The sequence below is a fragment of the Ahaetulla prasina genome, chromosome 1, assembly GCF_028640845.1.
Source record: "Ahaetulla prasina isolate Xishuangbanna chromosome 1, ASM2864084v1, whole genome shotgun sequence".
Taxonomy (NCBI): Eukaryota; Metazoa; Chordata; class Lepidosauria; order Squamata; family Colubridae; genus Ahaetulla; species Ahaetulla prasina.
The window spans coordinates 126,869,575-126,890,516 of NC_080539.1; the positions used below are offsets into that span (position 1 = coordinate 126,869,575).

The window sequence follows — 20,942 nt, forward strand, 5'->3', positions numbered from 1 at the left end:
CATGAAACCCTTTCCAAGTGGATGCCTCAAAGGTACTTTTTCAAACTTTTTCCCTTTTTAACTTTTTTCCCATTTTCCTGAAGATGTTTCACTTCTCATCCAAGAAGCTTCTTCAGTTCTGGCTGGATGGTGGAATGGGGGAGGGATGGAAGGATAGGTTCCGATGAAACTTCTTGGATGAGAAGCAAAATGTCTTCCTCTTCCTTAAAGGAAAAAAGATTGGGGTTTTTGCCTTTTGAAAAAGCATTTTTAAGACAACCATGACCTGGTTAACTGAGAATCTCTATAGGCATTTTTTCAAGTAGATCTTAGCCTCAACTATGTTAGGGAGACAAATGTTTTGCCATGTAGAACTTTATAGCAATAACAATAGCACTTAGACTTATATACCGCTTCATAGTGCTTTTACGGCCCTCTCTAAGCAGTTTACAGAGTCAGCATATTGCCCCCAACAATCTAGGTCCTCATTTTACCCACCTCAGAAGGATGGAAGGCTGAGTCAACCTTGAGCCGGTGAGATTTGAACTGTGGAACTGCAGCTAAATCAGTTGAAGTATCCTGCAGTACTGCACTCTAACTACTGCACCAGCTCGGCTCTATTTATGCAATCCTTGAACCTGCAGAAGTTGTAAACTCTGCTTTTCTGACCCCATTGCATTTTTTAAAATATTACCATCATTTTTTTATAAATAACTCAAAGTGGTGAACATATATATTATTCCTTTCTCCTTCTGTTTTCCATACAACAACCATACTCTGAGACGTTGGTTGGGAAGGGACTAGAATTTAGCATCTTGGTTTCTAGCTTGCTGCCTTAACCACACTAGACCATTCTGCCTCTCACTCAAGACTTCCTAGTATAGATTGCTCCATATAGAGTAGGTTTATGACTAACTGATAAAAGAGAATATTTGTAGCTCAGGGTTGAACTGTCGGATCCTTGGTGTTCTTTGAGCTTCGTTATTTTCTTGCAGACATTTCATTAGCAAACTAGGTAACATCATCCATGCTAATCATTAATCTGTGACTAATTTACACCACAGTTACACTAAAATCTTCTGGCACATAAGAAAGCCCTATGTGATAAAAAGCAGTCTAAACCCAAGAAATATTTTAATTCTCTGCTTGTACCAGACCTTCTGGGAAATCCAATTGTTCAGATGTGATCATAAGACATCAGCAGTCTATGGTAGCTAAGCTATGACTCTTTAATTTCATATTTTTTTTATTTTTTTGAAATCTACTATTGTTAGGGACAATATGCGGTCTCTGTAAACTGCTTAGAGAGGGCTGTAAAGCACTATGAAGTGGTACATAAGTCTAAGTGCTTTGCTATTTCATCAGCTCCTTTCATCTCTGCTGCAAGTGAAAAGATCTTCACATGCCTACAGAACAGAACAGAACAGAACAGAAAAGAATTCTTTATTGGTCACCGATATTGGACACACATGGAATTTGTCTTCGGTGCATAAGCTCTCAGTGTACGTAAAAGCTGTAAGTGATAAATCATGATCATAGTCATCATAAAAATACATTAATGATAAATCATAAAATATGAACCAGGAGCATTTCACTCCTGTTGTGAGGGGATCTGTAGATATTTTCACAGCCCTCTTTCTGACTCGTGCTGTATACAGAGTCCTCAATGGAAGGCAGGTTGGTAGCAATTGTTTTTTCTGCAGTTCTAATTATCCGTTGAAGTCTGTGTCAGTCTTGTTTGGTTGCAGAGCCAAATCAGACAGTTGTAGAGGTGCAGATGATAGACTCAAGGATTGCTCTGTAGAACTGGATCAGGAGCTCCTTGGGCAGTCTGAGCTTTCTGAGTTGGAGCAAAAAGAACGTTCTTTGTTGTGCTTGTTTGATGATGTTTTTGATGTTAGGTGTCCATTTTAAGTCTTGAGATATTATAGAACCTAGAAACTTGAAGATCTCTACTGTGGTACTGCGTTGTCTAGTATTGTAAGACGTGGTAATAGAGGAGGGTTTCTCCTAAAATCTACCATCATTTCTACAGTTTGAGTGTGTTTAGTTAAATATTGTTCCGGTCACACCATAAGGCTAGTTGTTCAACCTCTTGCAAGCTTCAGCCTAAACTTGGTATAAACAGGGGAAAAAATTAGACTATCAGAAAAATATTACAGAATGAATGAATGGTGTCTGAATAGGCAGGTCCCAGATGTACATTCTCATGAAGTCAGAACAGTAAAAAAAAAAAAAAGTGTTAAACACAGCTGGCCTTTGATTGCAAAATAATCGAAAGAACTATGTGACTAACCTGAGCTTTCCACCTAAGACAAACATCTCTACATTCATTCATATGTTAAATAGTACTGCAGAGAGTCCTGCCAACTTCTTTGTTTAGTTAATTACTGCAAGTGCTCTTGCTTGCTTATGGGAGAGAAGAGAAACAAGCAGGAAACTCATAAAAACACATGTTCCTGAAGACAGCAATCACTCATGCCTTAGACAGACTTTTAAAGCATGCTTGCTTGAATCTCGTTCACGCAAGTGCAATTTAAATCTACTGAAAGCCTTTTCAGTTGACCCTTTGTCTGGCTGAGTTTCTGCTAAAGGAGAAAGGGAGTCAGGCCCTAGAGACAGCAAAGCCATTTTCATTTGGCTAGGAAACTTAGTCTGAATCATATTCAATTCACTCAGCCTGTCCTAAAGTCCTTGCTATTACTAGGGGCAATAATACCACACTGCAGCCTAATCTGCTTCTCTGCCCTGATGCTTCTGGCCCTTTCTTCAGAAGTTCAGCCATCTCGCATACGTGACTCTATATAATTTTATAATAAAATAGAAATAAATACATGATATAAAGATGTTGTGATGCTGAACATCATAAAAACGCCACCAATAAAGCCGAGAGATGGGCTCTATTGTACACCCAGGACCCCAAGACCAGGCAGACAACCAAATTTTCAGGGCCTTACAGAAGGCCATCAGGTTTAGGATTACCCTAATTTCAAAGGGATGGTGTTCCACAATGAGGGCTCTAAATCAGAAAAGGCTGTCCTCCTGGATCCTGGCAGTTGATTTTCTTTAGCCAGTGATATTCGGAGTATGCCAATGGACTGAGTAGAAACAACTGGGGAGAAATGGTCCTGTAACTAACCTGATCCCAAGATTATTCCAGCAAGTGGCACTGTTTCTCACAAGTCTGCCTGCCTTTCCTTTGCTTTCTGAGATACTTGCAATTATAGAGGTCTTCACCCGGCCCCATCTTCCCATTTTAATTCCTTTGATACTAAAACAGTCTCTTTCTTTTTGTTTCCCTCCATTTTGCTCCTTATGGTAGATCTGATGCTACCAGGTAAAGTATGCAGTTCAGGGGTGAAATGCTCCCGATTCGGACCAGATCACCAGATCCGGTAGCAATGGCAGCAGGTGGTCCGGAGAACCAGTAGCAAAAATCCCTGCCTCCCACCCCCCCATGCCCAGCTGAGCTGTGCGATCATCAGAGGTTTTTTTTTTAACTTTTAAAAGCATTTTTTCTTCGGCTGAAAAAATGGTTTTAAAAGTAAAAACAAAAAGCTTCTGATGATTGCACGGCTCAGCTGGGATCATCAGAACCTTTTAAAAGCATTCAGCCGAAGAGGTTGTAGAAAAAATGCTTTTAAAAGGCTCCTCTGGCGATCCCAGCTGAGTTGCCTGATCATCAGAGGCTTTTAAAAACATTTTTACAACCTTTTTGGCTGAAGAAGTTGTAGAAAAAATGCTTTTAAAAGTAACCAAAAAAAAAAAGTTGGCCACGTCCACCCAGTAACATTACCCCACCACCATCAAGCCAGGCCCACAGAACCGGTATTAACAAATTTTACATTTCACCCCTGGTGCAGTTGCTCTTTTGATCTTAGATTTCTCTATAGTCCATGGAAATTTTGTAGTCAAGAGAAACCGATAGTTCAACTTTGTACAAAATGCTTTAAAAAAATCAAGCAAAGGAGGCTTTGCAGTATTGTGGACAGGTGATGGGAAAGAAAGAGAAGCAGGCTTAGACCAGCTTAAGAAGAAACTGAAAAGGTGCCCACTAGAAGATAAAACAACTGAATGGAGCATGTATTTCTAGGTTTAACAAGATTAAACAATGAACAAACAAAAAACAAACAACGCCAAAACACCAACTGCCAACCAGAAGAGAACATGGCAGCTGGAAACTCAGGACAAGGTGGCTTCCCAGAGCAGCAACCAGATGCTAGAAGGGAGGGACTGTGCCAGGCAGTGCAGCCAGTTGTAGTTGCGTTTGTGACTATATTGGAAGAAAATTCTGGAGAATGGCTCCAGTTTTGAACTGAAGCTGGAAAACATGGTTGGGATTACATTCTGTAATGGCGTGTGGGAGTGATCTTGGGAGATGAAACAATTGGGGTTGGACTAGATGACCTCCAAGGTCCCTTCCAACCCTGTTACTGTTAATGAGACACAACCAAGGGGATAGTCTAATAAAGTGAAGTTTATCTGGCAGCAGGAATGTGGGAGGGACAAGTGACCCAGAAGAGATCCTCCTGGTTTAGGGGGCTGTAAATTAGGGGGCTGTAAAGGGAATGGGGGAAAGTTTGGAAAGTTTTTTTTCCTCCCATACATCATTGATTTGAATCTGTACTTTGTTCCTTCTATAGAGATTGAAGGTACAATTTGTTTTCTATACTCCTTACAGAATATTTTAAAAGCAGCAAAAAATAACAGTTCTGATCCTTCTTTTTTGTATTCATTCATTTCATTTGTTTCCCTTGATGCCTAAAGCCACATTCATTGAACTTAAAGTTTCTGAAGTCAACAAATATTTTGTTCTAGGATGAAGATATAACATTTAAATGTGATGTTTTAACCAATATAAAAAAAAAGCAATTTAAAATGCTTTAATGACTTTGGTAGAATGAGCCACAACAAAAAGTTCATGTTAGGCCTCAGAATATATAACTTACAGGATAATCAATATTAGGTTTTGCAGATAAAGTATAATACTAAGAAAGCTAATAGAGTGCAGTTCTTAATATATTACATTTTAAAGCTAGTCCCCATAGAGTTCAATGGATATTTCTGCCCTATATTTCCCAAATGCACACACAATCCCTGTTCATCTACATGCTCCCACTGAATTGACAAGGATTAAGCACATGATTTAACGTAGCCCACCCAGACATTTGAAAAGCATTTAGTATGGTACTACATGCTATTTTCATTGTGATTTAGTGAGTTAATGCAAAATACAAATAGCACTAGGCCTAGCAGCTGAGGTAAAATTATGTAGTAAAACAGGAGGATTTTGGGGTGGGGGGTTTGCTTGGTTTGCCTGAATGAATCTAGAAGATTTTTCATTCCTTTTCCCATCCATCCCTCAATATATTTTGCAATAAGGGTTTCTAGAGCTGGAAGAAATCATTCTCATCCTCATCTATTTTATGATGCAATATTATCCAAATTGCTTAGATGTCAATGCTGGGAAGCACCAGATTGCAGATGACTTTATTAATCTCTCAGTAATGTTCATCACCAAGGACTGCATTGCCTCTTTGTGGTTCACCTGGGAGACATAAGAGTGTGAGTCATTTTATGTCATTTCCAATCCATTCTTTAGGGTTGCTTCAAAGACAACTTGACCATTGAGCCATGGCAGCTCGCATGGATTGTTTTTTGTGCCCACATTATTCAACTTCAATACACAATTGCTGAAATGATTGTCAGAGAATTTTGGGATATGTTGTTCTCAGTATATGCATGTTACAGAGCTTCATTTCTCAAATATCAAGTAAGCTTATGATGTTTGGATAGATTTTCCCACCCCCCAATTAAATAGCTATTGTTTAAAGTTCAATACTTAAATGTGGTGTTTGCTTTTTTTTTTTTTTGTATTTTTCATTTATATTTTAATGCATTTTAAAATGCACTTTTTTTCACAAGTCTGAGATTTTAAACTGAACCTGTAGTACTAAGATAAGTAAGATTTGAAAGGTGAAATATTACAAGGGTGAGAGATCCTTGGTCCATATTTTAGTTTCTCAGCTATTACTTCCCCAGAACAATTTCTGCAGCAAGTATTACCGATATATATGTACTCTAAAATAAATTCCCCTACATTCAGAAGGATTTACTCACAAGTATTTGGCCTTGAAAATCATTTAATTTTGCTGGACTCTATCATGAGTATAATGTGTTAACCAACAGCACAAAAACTTATTAGTGTTAAGATGATCACAGTTCAGGTTGTTTTGCTTTGTCTAAACATTTTTCTGAATTGCATCACAGGTTATAAGCATTGGAAATCCAAGAGATTGTTCAGTGGATAACTCTAAATGACACCTGTGTTTCTCCCACAGGTAATGGAAAAATTGTAAATGCAATGATAAAAAAGTAAAGTCCATCTAATAAATTACACAGCACAAATTATTCTCTCTCTCTAATTGCTAATGACTCATTGTCATTCCTGTTGGCAGGAACGATTAAGTGCAAAAGGGCTACGCTGATGTTCATGTGATTCAGTATTTTCAGTAACACATTAAGATGGCTGGAGTGGAGAATATGTTAATCATATGTGTTGTTTACACAGTGATGAAAAGAAGCAAAAATATCTCAGTAATCAGAGAAGATAGAAAGATAGAGAGACAGAGCTTAAGCCTCATCTTATTTCCATGTAGCTCAAGATTATTTTCGTATGCTCTCATGCAACCTTTTTCAACTTGGTGACTTCCACATGACTTGGAGTTACTATTCCATGAATTACAACAAAATGGCTATTCAGTTCAGTTGGAGAAATCCCAAGATTTGTAGAATCAACACTTATTATGCATGCTATATTAGGAAAGGCTGAAACTTCTGCATCTTGAAAACTTTTCTACTAGAACTTCTGGGGTAGGTATAGCAAACTGAAAACAGCTGTGCAAAAATGGATCTGGGCCACATGTGCCCTGGAAGACTGCTCCTTATCGGGAGACTGCAGAACAACAGTTTCCCACAGGTTTGAGTGCTGAGAGATAGTGGGATTAGAGTCACTTGGTTGAGATGGGTGGGAACAGAACAGAACGGAACGGAGCAGAACAGAACAGAACAGAACAGAACACAATAGAATAGAACAATAAAATAATAAAATACAATAAAATAATACAATAAAATAATAACATAAAATAATAAAACAAAACACATCTTGCTTGAAACCACAAGAGATACTTTTAAAGTACTCTAGATTCTCAAGTCTCACTTTCTAATCATTTTCAGAAATTGATCACTTACTTACTTTTAAGCTGTTGGGGAACTCACCCTGCTGGGTGAGTTGGCCTTTAATCCTAAACCCCACAAAAATTAATCATAAATTAAAAAATTTAAGTAATATGAAATAAACAGCAAAAGGTTACATAATATTTTGATTTTAGAAAGCTATAAATGGACTAAAGGTCCAGATAAAATTGGAATCATGACACGTTTACAATAAGGTTTTGGAATTAATTATAAAGTACAAGCATAACATAGATAATTTCATGATTTCAAAAATCGGAAGAAAATTAAGATGTTAGGTAGAGGAAGAATATATATGACTGCAAATGGTGCAAAATATTATGATAATCTTTTCTACTCATTTTGAAATAGTAGCTGGGCCTACATTGTATAAGCAATGTCCAAACATGGTTTACTGACTCCGTTCCAACATAAGATACAGCATAGTTAATAAACAACAATGGCTGAGGTCTGTTCATCATGATTAAAAGCAATTCAACCATGTAATGATGCAGAACAATATATGAATTTAACCACAGACTTAGCAAAATATTGCTTCTCATTATTGCCCAGTATTGGATGAAATAATGTGTACATATATAACAACAGAAGGGAAATATAGAATTGAGACTTATATCCCATAGCCAAGATCTATTCCATCAGATGAATTCCCAATAAATGGAAATTGTTCACTCATTGTGGAATACACTGCTGTTGTTCAGATAATAGGCACAATCTTGAAGAATTTAAATAGTTTGATATATTGGTGATGTATTGAAACATCAGTGCATAAATAGTTTTGCAAGTCTTTATCACCTTTAGTCATTTTGCTGAATAGCTCTGTTTAAAAAACATTCTATGCTTATATATTCCAAAATCAGTTTTTACTGCTTAGTAATATGTTGCTTTAATCCATTTCAAGTTAGATTGAAAAGTACAGGCTGATATCAAACACATTCCCTTAATATAATTTCCACTGAAAATCAATGAGAATTACACATGGATAAATATACTTAGGATTTCCATTGTGTATCCCACTGAAGATACACAAACGACTTTGGCAATCCTAGGCATAGGTTAAACAGATCTGTTCCCAGCTAAGGATGATAGTGTTCACAACTAACTCTCCATCTGATTAAAACGAATATCTTTTATTTTTAAGATAGTATTTCTGTAATAAAAGTAAAGGTAAAGGTTCCCCTCGCACATACGTGCTAGTCGTTGCCGACTCTAGGGGGTGGTGCTCATCTCCGTTTCAAAGCCGAAGAGCCAGCGCTGTCCGAAGACGTCTCTGTGGTCATGTGGCCGGCATGACTCTACGCCAAAGGCGCACGGAACGCTGTTACCTTCCCACCAAGGTGGTCCCTATTTTTTCTACTTGCATTTTTACGTGCTTTCGAAACTGCTAGGTTGGCAGAAGCTGGGACAAGTAACGGAAGCTCACCCCGTTACACGGCAGCACCAGGGATTCGAACCACTGAGCTGTCGAGCTTTCGATTGACAAGCTCAACCTCCTAGCCTCTGAGCCACCGCATCCCTTATTAAATATTATTAAATATTATTAAATTATTAAATACTGTATTTCTGTAATACAGTATGTTTATTTTGGCAGGGCTTGCTCTTAAGTAGATAAATGCTTAAAAGGGGCTGATATATATGGATAAAAAATGTTTGAGAATCTTAAACAGACAGATTTGTTTTTTATAGTGGGACACGATAAAATTGAGTTAATGTACACACACACACACACACACACTCACTATATTTCAAACAATTTTTTAAAATAATGACATTCTGTATACAAACACCTCGCAAAACAAGTGGCTGAAGTCGTTTTAAATCAGGCACAATGCTGATGCTTCAAATTAGTCACTGGGTGCTAGGTTGAGCTATTTATCCTGAACTACATGTTATGGTTTCATAAACATCCTCAATCTGTCCTTCTATTATAACATAGCATGGCCAGCGACCTTTTCCATCACGCTGTTAAATAGCAATCACAGTAATTACTGATTATATATATATATTTTAAAAAACATAAAAGATATGGATGGTTGAAAGTGACCTAAGGAGCTTTCCCTCTGCTTTTGTGTATGCTTGGAAAATAAACAAACTTGTTTCCTATAAACAGACACTTACAAATGTCACAAACATTTAAACTACACAGAAGTTATAAAGCAGTTATTAAGTTACATTGGTTATCTTGTTATTAATTGGCACGATCATAGTGTAATGAGGCAAAATGACCTATCCTGGCTAAATTCCATCATTCTTCTTTCAGCATCATTTTTTCAAGAAAACAGATAAGTTTTTATTTTTGCTTTTTTCCTGATAATGCCTCTTATTTTCTTTCAGCTCTGCATACATTTTATATAGAAAGTCTCAAAGGGATAAAGGAGTCCATATCAGGATAATTTAGAAATTTTACCTCATTAGGATCATTATCTGAAATAAAATTTCATAGACGTCAGAGTGGACTAAATTAGGGTTGAGGATCCAGATGGCAGCTATTTTTATTTATTTTAAAAGCAGTATGTATTTGTTGGGAGGGAAGAGGAAAAGAGAATTAAGTTAGGATCCCGGTATTGAGATAACTTTTCTTATTCTTCAGAAGTGAAGTATTTAATTTGATATTTTTTCATAGAAAAGTGGCTGCAATGGGGAAAAAAGCAGTAGAAACCAAAACTCTGTTTCATGTTCTATATACCTTTTGTTTTTTTCCATTTTTTAAAAAAACATTTCATCATATAGTTTTTATTCCCTTTTTCTCACACACAAGCACATACACACATACAAAACATACAAACAGACAATACATACTAGGTTAATTTCCTTTCTTTTTCTTCCTTTCCTTTCCTTTCCTATTTTTTTTCTCCTATCCTATCCTATCCTATCCTATCCTATCCTATCCTATCCTATCCTATTGCCATTACCTCTTAGTGACTTCTTGCATAAAAAAAAATGAATTGATTATTTATGATTTTGGTGATAAGACAGGCGAGAGTTATTCTATTACCATAGAGTAAGAGATAAAGTTATAATTGTACTTATAAGTGCTTGTAAAGAAGATCAGAAACTACCTCTTTGTATTTTTTCTTTCTCTTGTACCTTTTTCCTTTTTCTTTCTTGCACTTTTAGCTTTCCCTTTGATTTATTTTTTTTCTTTTATATTAGTTTTTATTGGTTTTTTATTTCCTTTTGAAAAATCTTTAAGAAAATATATTTTAAAAAACAAATTTATATAGCTGTCCATTTCATAAACATGACTCTGGCTGGTATAGTGTAAGTAAATCAAACAGTTAAAAACAAGGCCAAACAACCATTAGAAACAATTAAGAATAAATATAAATACAACTGGAGAAGAATAGAATAGAATAGAATAGAATAGAATAGAATAGAATAGAATAGAATAGAATAGAATAGAATAGAATAGAATTTTTTTATTGGCTAAGTGTGATTGGACTCACAAGGAATTTGTCTTGCTGCATATGTCCTCAATGTACATAAAAGAAAAGATACATTCATCAAGAATCATAAGGTACAACACTTAATGATAGTCATAGGGTACAAATAAGCAATCAGGAAACAATCAATATCAATATAAATCATAAGGATACAAGTAACAAAATTACAGTCATACAGTCATAAGTGGAAGGAGATGAGTGATAGGAATGATGAGAAGATTAATGTAGTGCAGACTTAGTAAATAGTTTGACAGTGTTGAGGAAATTATTTGTTTAGCAGTGATGGCGTTTGGGAAAAACTGTTGTTGTGTCTAGTTGTTCTGGTGTGCAATGCTCTATAGCAGCGGTTCTCAACCTGTGGGTCTGGACGAATGACAATTTGCCAGGGGTCACCTAAGACCATCAGAAATATGGGAAGTATACTTGCGAGTCAAAGAATCACGCTCCAATGGTTGACTCCACAAGCCAGCTGCAGGCTCTTCAAATCACTAGCCGAATTCGGCTTCAGGCGCGATGAATTAAAAAAGAGAGAAATCTTTGCTCTGATGTCTCCCTCTCAAGCCAGCTGCAATCACTCCCAATCGCTAGCCTAATCTGGCTTCAGGCGCCATAAACTTAATAGGGGAGGAGTCTCCGCTTTAATGTCTCCGTCCTCAAGGCAATCGCAAGCAGTTCAGATTGCTAGCCAATATGGCTTCAGGTGCGATAAATTCAAAACGAAAATAATTTTATGGTTGGGGTCGCCACATTGTGGGGAATTGTATTAAAGGGGTCGCCACATCGTGGGGAATTGTATTAAAGAGGTCGCAGCACTATAAAGGTTGAGAACCACTGCTCTATAGCATCATTTTGAGGCTAGGAATTGAAACAGTTTATGTCCAGGATGAGAGGGGTCTGTAAATATTTTCACCGCCCTCTTTTTGACTCGTGCAGTATACAGGTCCTCAATGGAAGGCAGGTTGGTAGCAATTGTTTTTTCTGCAGTTCTAATTATCCTCTGAAGTCTGTGTCTGTCTTGTTGGGTTGCAGAACCAAACCACACAGTTATAGAGGTGCAGATGACAGACTCAATAATTCCTCTGTAGAACTGGATCAGCAGTTCCTTGGCCAGTTTGAGCTTTCTGAGTTGACGCAGAAAGAACATTCTTTGCTGTGCTTTTTTGATGATGTTTTTGATGTTAGCTGATGTTAGTGTAATGATGTTAGTATTACAATGTAATACTGTCTTTTTATACCATTATAAGTAGTTATGTAACTATTTAATTCATGCATTACTAAAAGAAAGAAAAAGATAAAGAAATGTTATAACATTTAAAACATCTAACATTTAATAATGTAAAATGCATTAAATTCAATTTGTAATACATACAATTTCATATATACAGTACTCTAATATTTTTTTAAAAAAATAATGTTTTATAAATACACAAATTGAATCCTTATTTTTTTGTAATAATAATTATAGATAATTTTCCCAATGGGGTTAAGCTATAGGTTCAAAGGGAATAATAAGCTTCCTTGGCTATTGTGGGTCATGAAAATATTTGCACTGTTTTAACAATATTTCAAAACACAGGCATATAACATAACACAGAATCTATCATCCAAACAACAGTAACAAAAATCTGTAACAGATGGCGAGAAGGGATTTGTTCCCATTCCAGCTGAGTAGTTTATTCCATGACTTTTTTCTACAGCTAACTGGGAACACATTCCAAAATTCAGAAGTATTGAAGTTGCTTCTCACGTGGAAGGATTATCTCTATATACCATATTTAACCATCCTTCTATTTTATTACTTGTTACAGACTTATTCAGTGGTGAAAGTTGATTTAAAAAGATCTATTCTGAGACAGCCTACAGAATAAATTGGGAAAACCAAATGTTGCTGAACTACAAACCCTAACTTCATTTCACGTTTGTCATATTTCTGGACTGAAATGTCAGGATTATAGTCCATCAACATCTACAGAACCACAGATTTCTTTTTTTAGAAATTTAAGTTGTGGTACCAGACCACATTTTGCAGCACCACACTTTCCCAGGGCATAGGACTTCCATAGAAATGGCATTTTGTAATAACAATTCCCATGTCTAGAGCAACCTTGGGTGCTTGGGTGTTTCATTTATATTATCTAATTAAACATGGGTTGGAGCAAAAAGATTTTCTTTTCTTTTTCTTGAATGAAGACATTTGTTTAAATTCTGGAATGCAAGGAAAATAGAAAAGGAACCAGAAATAGATGTCAAGTCAAGGCAAAGGACAGTATGAACAGAAGATACCAAACAGCCTAGATCTGTAGATTACTTGATACAAGTAGTCTTCAGTTGCTGATCACTTGTTCAGCAACCGTTTGAAATTACGATGACAAATGCTACTTATGACTGAGCCATCAAGTTATGGCCATCCCAGCAGGGGTGAAATGCTCCCGGTTCGGACCGGATCGCATGATCCGGTAGCAATGGGGGCAGGTAGTTTGGAGAACTGGTAGCAAAAATCCCTGCCCCCCACACTACCCACGCCTTGCTTCTTCTCTGTCCCTGAAGCGCTCAGTGGTGATATAGCTGCAAACGGCCTTAAATAACTGCCGCGGCACTTTAAAGGGACCGCACTACAGCGCTGTAGTATTTTTAAAGAAGGTAGACCGGGGCCTGTCAGTAAAAGGCAATTGGTAACCGGGGTCTGTTTTTAAAGAAGGTAGACCAGGGCCTGTCAGTAAAAGGTAATTGGTAGACTGGGGCCTCTATTTTTAAAGAAAATAGACCGGTGCCTCCCAAGTTTTGTATGCTTTATTATTTTTATTATTTATTATTATTGACCATGCCCATTCAGTCACCTGACCACCAAGCCACACCCACCAATTAAGCCACGCCCACAGAACCGGTAGGGAAAATTTTTAGATTTCACCCCTGCATCCCAGCATTCCTATTTGATCATATAGTTGTGATCTGAGTGCTTGGCAACCAGTTTGCACTTATGACAATTGCAGTGTCCTGCGGTCACGCGACTGCCATTTGCAATCTCTCCTGGTGGCTTCCAACAAGAAAAGTCAGTGGGGAAGTTGGACATGGAAGGTCACAAGTTGCTCTGTTGAGTTGTTCCTGCTCCTACCACACATCCTGGCTTATTGCGCTCATACCATTGCATCCCCTCCCACATCCTGGCTTATTGCGCTCATACCATTGCATCCCCTCCCTTGCTCTCTTGTACTCTATAGGACTCACGTATCTTATCAGCCTGCTTGCAATTTTTCCTAAGGAAAAGCTTGTTGTGACTAGGACTTGCAACTTCCTACCAGCTTCCCCACTGATTTTATTCATGGGAAGTTGGCAGAAAATCACAAACCAGATCATGTGAGTCTTTCATTCACGTGATCCTTGCTCAACAACAGCAACAAGGACTGCTGATATTGCCATCACTAAGCAATGTCACATAACATCACATTTACTGACCACATCCTATAGTGACAGAAATTCTGGTTGCAACTATCATCGTTAAGTGAGGACTACTTCTAGGAGGAGAAAACATATCTATTGCTACAAACTGTTGAAAATTTTCTCTGAGATGTCAATCTCTAAACAAAATGTTAATGAGATAAATGTTAATGAGATAACTGAGAATAAAGACAAGTTAGAAAGCAAGAAACTTCAGGGATGTCAGTAAATCAATAGCAATCACATTTCATCATAAGGGCTCTCTGGTTTTTCATTTTCTCTTTCTACATTTCATTTTTATTTGGGTCACTCTTGGATTTTGGTGGCGCTTTTAAATGACTATTTTTGGGGTTTTGTGCCTAAATTTTGCGTTCATCTTCTCTGAGGGACAGAAGAGATTTTATTACTTGAACTGCATCTCTGTTGCAATTTTTTTGGCCAACCTTGTTCTGCGTTCTTGAGTTAGTCTTTTGGGGCTTGAAGTGTCTTGGAAAGCACTGAGCTCTTTTTAAGCTCTTCTGAACTTGTCTCTTATTTGCATCAAGATTTTTTTTCCTGTTCTATTTTGAGCAGCTCCCTCCTGAATGAACTCTTCAGTCTGAATTCTCTCACAGAATGTTAAACTGTCCTGTTGCAACAGACATACATGTCCATAGGAACCTGTCCTGTAGATTAGATAATTCTAAGGGACTTATTTTTTAAAAAAAACATTTAATTATATCGTATCTATTGATTTATACTCTTCATATTAATAATTTCCTTTCAAGATGGGTAACATTATGCACAGTGCAGGAAAGATATAAGGAATAGTAGGTCAAAAAATTAAAGGCACAATATTTTTTAAAAGGGGCTAGGAGTCATAGCTAAATGTTGTCACCACAATACTATTCACAATAGCTCCATAACTTTGTAGCTTTGCAAATCACCCTTGCTATCTCTGCAGCCATACAGTCCTCCATTTAAAAAAAATACTTTTTCAGTATTTCTCTTCATTTTTTCTTCATATATTTATTTTTTGTGACTTCATCCTCATTGATTCTTTTTATGTGACTAATCATTTCAATGTATTTCTTCCATTCTGGTCACTTTTGCATTTAATCCATATCCATCCATCCATCCATCTAGCCATCCATTAATTTTTTGATCCTATCACTTTTTGTTTGCCACACATACTTAGGTAACCCATTGTCAGTCCATTTAACCTATTTCTTATGTTTTTTTTCTCACATACCCAACTCTCATTTCCACACAACAAAATGTACAAAAAATATGTCTATAATCAAAGACCTTTTTACTTCTTTCAGTGTTAATTCCCTGCTACAGATCACACAGTATTATCTTTCTGCCTGAATGTTCATGTGTTAAAATTTATTTTATTTTTATTTATTTATTTATTTTGTCATAACAGTATATATAAGCATTAACATGAAATAACTATATAATATATAAGCATATATATGAGCATAAGTATGTAATAACTATATTAATTGGATATAATGAAGAGGAACAATAGGACAGGGAACAGTAGGCATGTTTGTGCTCTTATGCACGCCCCTTATAGACCTCTTAAGAATGGGATGAGGTCAATAGTAGATAGTTTTTGGTTGAAGATTTTGGGATTTTGAGAAGAGACCACAGAGTCAGGTAATGTGTTCCAAGCATTAATAACTCTGTTACAGAAGTCATATTTTCGGCAAGCAAGATTGAAGCGGTTAACATTAAGTTTAAATCTATTGTTTGCTCTTGTATTGTTGTGATTGAAGCTGAAGAAGTTTTCAACAGGAAGAACATGATGATTCTATGAGTTAAACATAGGGGCCTCTGGTGGCTCAGCAGACTAAGTCTGTCTGTTATTAACACAGCTGCTTGCAATTACTGCAAGTTCAAGTCCCACCAGGCCCAAGGTTGACTCAGCCTTCCATCCTTTATAAGGTAGGTAAAATGAGACCCAGATTGTTGGGGGCAATAAAAGTTGACTTTGTATATAATATACAAATGGATGAAGACTATTGCTTAACACAGTGTAAGCCGCCCTGAGTCTTCGGAGAAGGGCGGGATATAAATTCAAATAAAAAAACAATACAGGTCCTGTCGAATGTGGCGGAGTTCTAAATTTTCTAAACCCAGGATTTCAAGTCTGGTGGCATAAGGTATTTTGTTGTATTCGGAGGAGTGGTGAATTCTTCTTGTAAAATATTTGTGGACACTTCAATTGTATTGATACCAGGAATGTGGTATGGGTTCCAAATAGGCGAGCTGTATTCAAGAATTGGTCTAGCAAATGTTTTAGATGCTCTGGTTAGTAGTGTAGTGTTTTTGGAAAAGAAGCTACGTAAGATTAGGTTTACAACTCTTAGAGCCTTTTTTGTGACGTAGTTGCAGTGGGCTTTGGCACTTAGATCATTTGATATGAAAACTCCAAGATCTTTAACAGGGTGGGGGTCATCTGTAAGGTAATGTCCATCTAGTATGTACTTAGTGTTTGGGTTCTTTTTTCCAATATGTAAGACTGAGCATTTGCTGGTTGAGATTTGGAGTTGCCAAGTTTTAGACCAAGTGGTTAGATGATCAAGGTCTTTTTGAATGGTAGATGTATTGTCTGTGGTGTTAAATAGTTTGATATCATCAGCAAAGAGAACACAATTACTTGTGATATGGTCGCAGAGATCGTTGATGTATAATATGAAGAACGTTGGTCCAAGAATGCTGCCTTGGGGAACGCCACTTTTGACAGGAACAGAATTTGATAGAGCATTTCCAATTTTGACCACTTGTTGTCTGTTTGATAGGAAAGCAGATATCCAATTGTGGAGGGGTCCTGAAATACCGTAGGATTTTAGTTTTAGGAGAAGTTTATCATGTACTACTGAGTCAAAAGCTTTACAGAAGTCTATGTAGATTGCATCTATTGCTTTGCCTGGATCAAGATTTGTAGTCCATATGTTTTTGCAGTGAAGAAGTTGTAAGTTACATGATAATTTTTTTCTGAAACCAAATTGTTTATTAGAGAGTAGTTGTTTGTTTCTAGGTGTAGAGTAATGGATTGGTTGATGATTGATTCCATTACTTTGTAGGTGACACAGCATAGAGAGATTGGTCTGTAATTTTCAACTAGGCTGGGGTCTCCTTTTTTGAAGACAGGGATGACTGTTTAGGAAGGGAACTGGTCATGAAAGCTTTTTCAAAGATTATGCTTAGGGGTTCTGCTATATTAGTGGAAAGTTTTTTTAAGAAGTATGCACATAGTCTCCACCATTTACCCAAGTTTGTGTATGTTCAAAAAAATTCCACATATTCATTTATTTGCTTCATTTTTTGCCTTTTATGTATACCTACCAATTGCTAACCCTGTTTTTAAACATTCTTTTGATATACATAGATAATTTGAAAATACTTCATTAAATTTCCATAGCAACCAAAGAAAATATCACTATGTTTGTGTGTGTGTTTATGTATATGTGTATGTATGAATATATATAATGTTTTTTCAGAAAATAAGACCGAGTTCTATTATCAGACCAGTTGCTTTAACATCTTTAGTCATGAAAACCTTTGAAAGGCTAGTGCTTTCCTACTTGAAAACCATCACAGATCCACTGTTAGACCCCTTGCAATTTGCATACCGAGCAAATAGATCAACAGATGATGCTGTTAATATGGCTCTGCACTACATCCTACAACATCTTGAGTCTCCAAAGACCTATGCAGGGTCCTTTTTGTAGACTTTAGTTCAGCATTCAATACCATCATTCCAGACATTCTTCTAACTAAGCTAAACCAGCTACAGGTACCGGAACAGACTTGTAAGTGAATCACAAGCTTCCTAACAAACAGGAAGCAGCAGGTGAAGCTAAGCAAGATCACATCAAATACAATTAGCACAGGGCCCCCCCAAGGCTGTGTGCTCTCCCCACTTCTCTTTTCTCTGTATACCAATGACTGCATCTCCAACGATCCATCTGTTAAGCTACTGAAGTTCGCAGATGACACAACAGTGATTGGTCTCATTTGAGACAATGACGAATCCGCATATAGATGAGAGGTCGAACGACTAGCCTTGTGGTGCAACCAAAACAATCTGGAACTGAACACACTCTAAACCGTAGAAATAGTGGTAGACTTTAGGAGAAACCCTTCCATACTTCCACCTCTCACAATACTAGACAACATAGTATCAACAGTAGAAACATTCAAATTTCTAGGTTCTATCATATCGCAAGATCTCAAATGGACAGCTAACATCAAAAACATCATTAAAAAAGGACAACAAAGAATGTTCTTTCTGCACCAACTCAGTAAGCTCAAACTGCCCAAGGAGCTGCTGATTCAGTTCTACAGAGGAATTATTGAGTCTGTCATTTGCACCTCTATAACTGTCTGGTTCGGTTCTGCAACCCAACAAGAAAAACACAGACTTCAGAGGATAATTAGAACTGCAGAAAAAATAATTGCTACCAACTTGCCTTCCATTGAGGACCTGTATACTGCCCGAATCAAGAAGAGAGCTGTGAAAATATGTACAGACCCCTCGCATCCTGGACATAAACTGTTTCAACTCCTACCCTCAAAATGACGCTATAGAGCACTGCACATCAGAACAACTAGACACAAGAACAGCTTTTTTTCCGAAGGCCATCACTCTGCTAAACAAATAATTCCATCAACACTGTCAAACTATGTACTGAATCTGCACTACTATTAATCGTCTCATAGTTCCCATCACCAATCTCTTTCCACTTATGACTGTATGACTATAACTTGTTGCTGGCAATCCTTATGATTTATACTGATATATTGACCATCAATTGTTTTGTAAATGTTGTACCTTGATGAAGGTATCTTTTCTTTTATGTACACTGAGAGCAGATGCACCAAGACAAATTCCTTGTGTATCCAATCACACTTGGCCAATAAAATTCTATTCTATTCTATTCTATTTCTTTTAGACTTGAAAATAAGCACTTGGGCTTATAAGCACTTGGGCATTCGGAATGGAGGTTTTTTGGCGAATGGGAGGAAAATGGTGAGGGGGATTTTCCTGCCTGCCATCCTTCCCTCAGTCCCTCCCCATTTTTCTCCTGTTCACCAAAAAGCCTCCGAGAGCCTCCCAAAAAGAGGGAAAAAGTAAAGCAGCTGGCCACAGAGCTGCCGGCTTTGGGGAAGCAGCCCAACAAGCAGAAGCACTGCGCCCAGAAAGAGAAGGACAAAAGCAGTATTTGCGCTGCCTCAAGGGGCCAGTGGGCTGCAGCTGCAGCCGGACAGTTGTCCCCCCATGCCTGGGCCACCACTCGGTCTGGCCATGCCAGGGTTATTTTTGGGGTAGGGGTAATATTAGGCCCAACCCCCAAAAATAGGGTTGGGCTTATTATTGGGGTGGGCCATGTTTTTGGAGAAACACAGTATGTGTGTGTGTGTGTGTGTGTGGTGTGGGTAGATTAGATATACAAAGAGAAATGTAAGAAGGAAATTAAAAATGAGAGAAAATATATTGATGAAAGCATGTAAGATGTGTTGGAGAAGAACTAAATTTGATATGAATATGTACCTGACTGGTATTCTGTTCAGAAAAGATGCATTGTATGTTGTTGTTTGTGTGTAAAAAATAGAAAAACTTTACAAAAAAACACAGTTAAATCAAAGTTTTGTTGTTTACTGTACAGATTGAAGTATTATTATTCATATAGTCTTCAATTGTCCTTATATACCAGTTCCTCTCTTAGGGTTTCTAATACCAGCTGAAGCAAACAATACCTCTCCCTTTCATGATAAGGAGCCAGTTAAAACTGTTTAAAAGCAAATGAAAAGTTTTGTTAGAATGAGAGAAATAAACAGAATTCTTTGAGATCTAAACCAAATCTTTTAAATTGGGTCTTTGATTCCCCCAGTTAAAGATGCAATGGCTACTTTCAAGAGAGTAGAAAATTCCACACCATTATTACTTTTCCGAGGAATGGAAATATTAAGGGTTCAAAGTGGTCTAATGGAGTGGAAGGATATCCTCCATTTTTTATCAATAGTAGGGCTACCATATCTTAGCTGCAAATTTCCTTAGGACCAGTAGAGGTCAGCAAAGAATTTGTTTTTTTTCCTATCTTTGCTGCCCTTTTCTGGACAACTAATCAGTATGTCCTCAGCCTCTCTTCCTATGTCATTCACCACCTGGCAGCTCTTATCCCATCCGTGATTCGATTTCATAGGCTACTTCTCTAGCCAATCAGGACCAGATTTGGTTTCTTTAAAGCCTTATGAAGACCCCTGTGCTTGCAGGTTCCATACACCTGCCTCCCTTATTTTGTTTGTATTTGCTTCACCAATTAGGATCCGGCTGGGAATCATAGTTTTGGAGAAGTCTAGAGAGCCTTTGATTTCATCATCATTACTTTACAAAGCAAAACACTTTAAAGATGGATGACAGAAAAAAAAATAGAAGATTAATGAGAATCTCTGCAGCTTGGGCTTTATGGATGGACAATTTCTCTTTCTTCAGCTATATTTACTGACCATATGAATCTGATGCTAAGAAATATGAAAAGGTCTACTCTAAGTCCACTTAAGGTAAATCATTTTATCCAAAAATATTTTTCTGCCCAAAGTAGAAGAAAGTGCTACTTAATAGAAAAAGAAAGTGCCAAAAGAAATAACAACTGCAACATAAAAACAATACATAAGTGGAAAACTTCATGGGCTGCCAATTAGTCATTTAATTTCCCACCCCTGTGTAAGTTTTGAGCATTCTTTTCTTATTCACGTAAATAAAGTAACATAAGGTGCCTAATCATCTTATCACATTGATCTTTTATTACACAATATGTCAAAGCCATAAGACTGTTA

General features: G+C 37.1%; 1 long non-coding RNA gene across 2 annotated transcripts in view; it reads right to left on the reverse strand.

Moving 5' to 3' along the window:
- Positions 1 to 1,395: 1,395 nt before the first annotated feature.
- LOC131194369 (uncharacterized) overlaps positions 1,396 to 20,942 on the reverse strand; it is a 32,303-nt gene continuing 12,756 nt past the window's right edge. For both annotated transcript variants that reach the window (XR_009154154.1, XR_009154152.1), the window contains one exon: positions 1,396 to 2,088. This is a non-coding gene — a long non-coding RNA (uncharacterized LOC131194369). The remainder of the gene's footprint in view (positions 2,089 to 20,942) is intronic.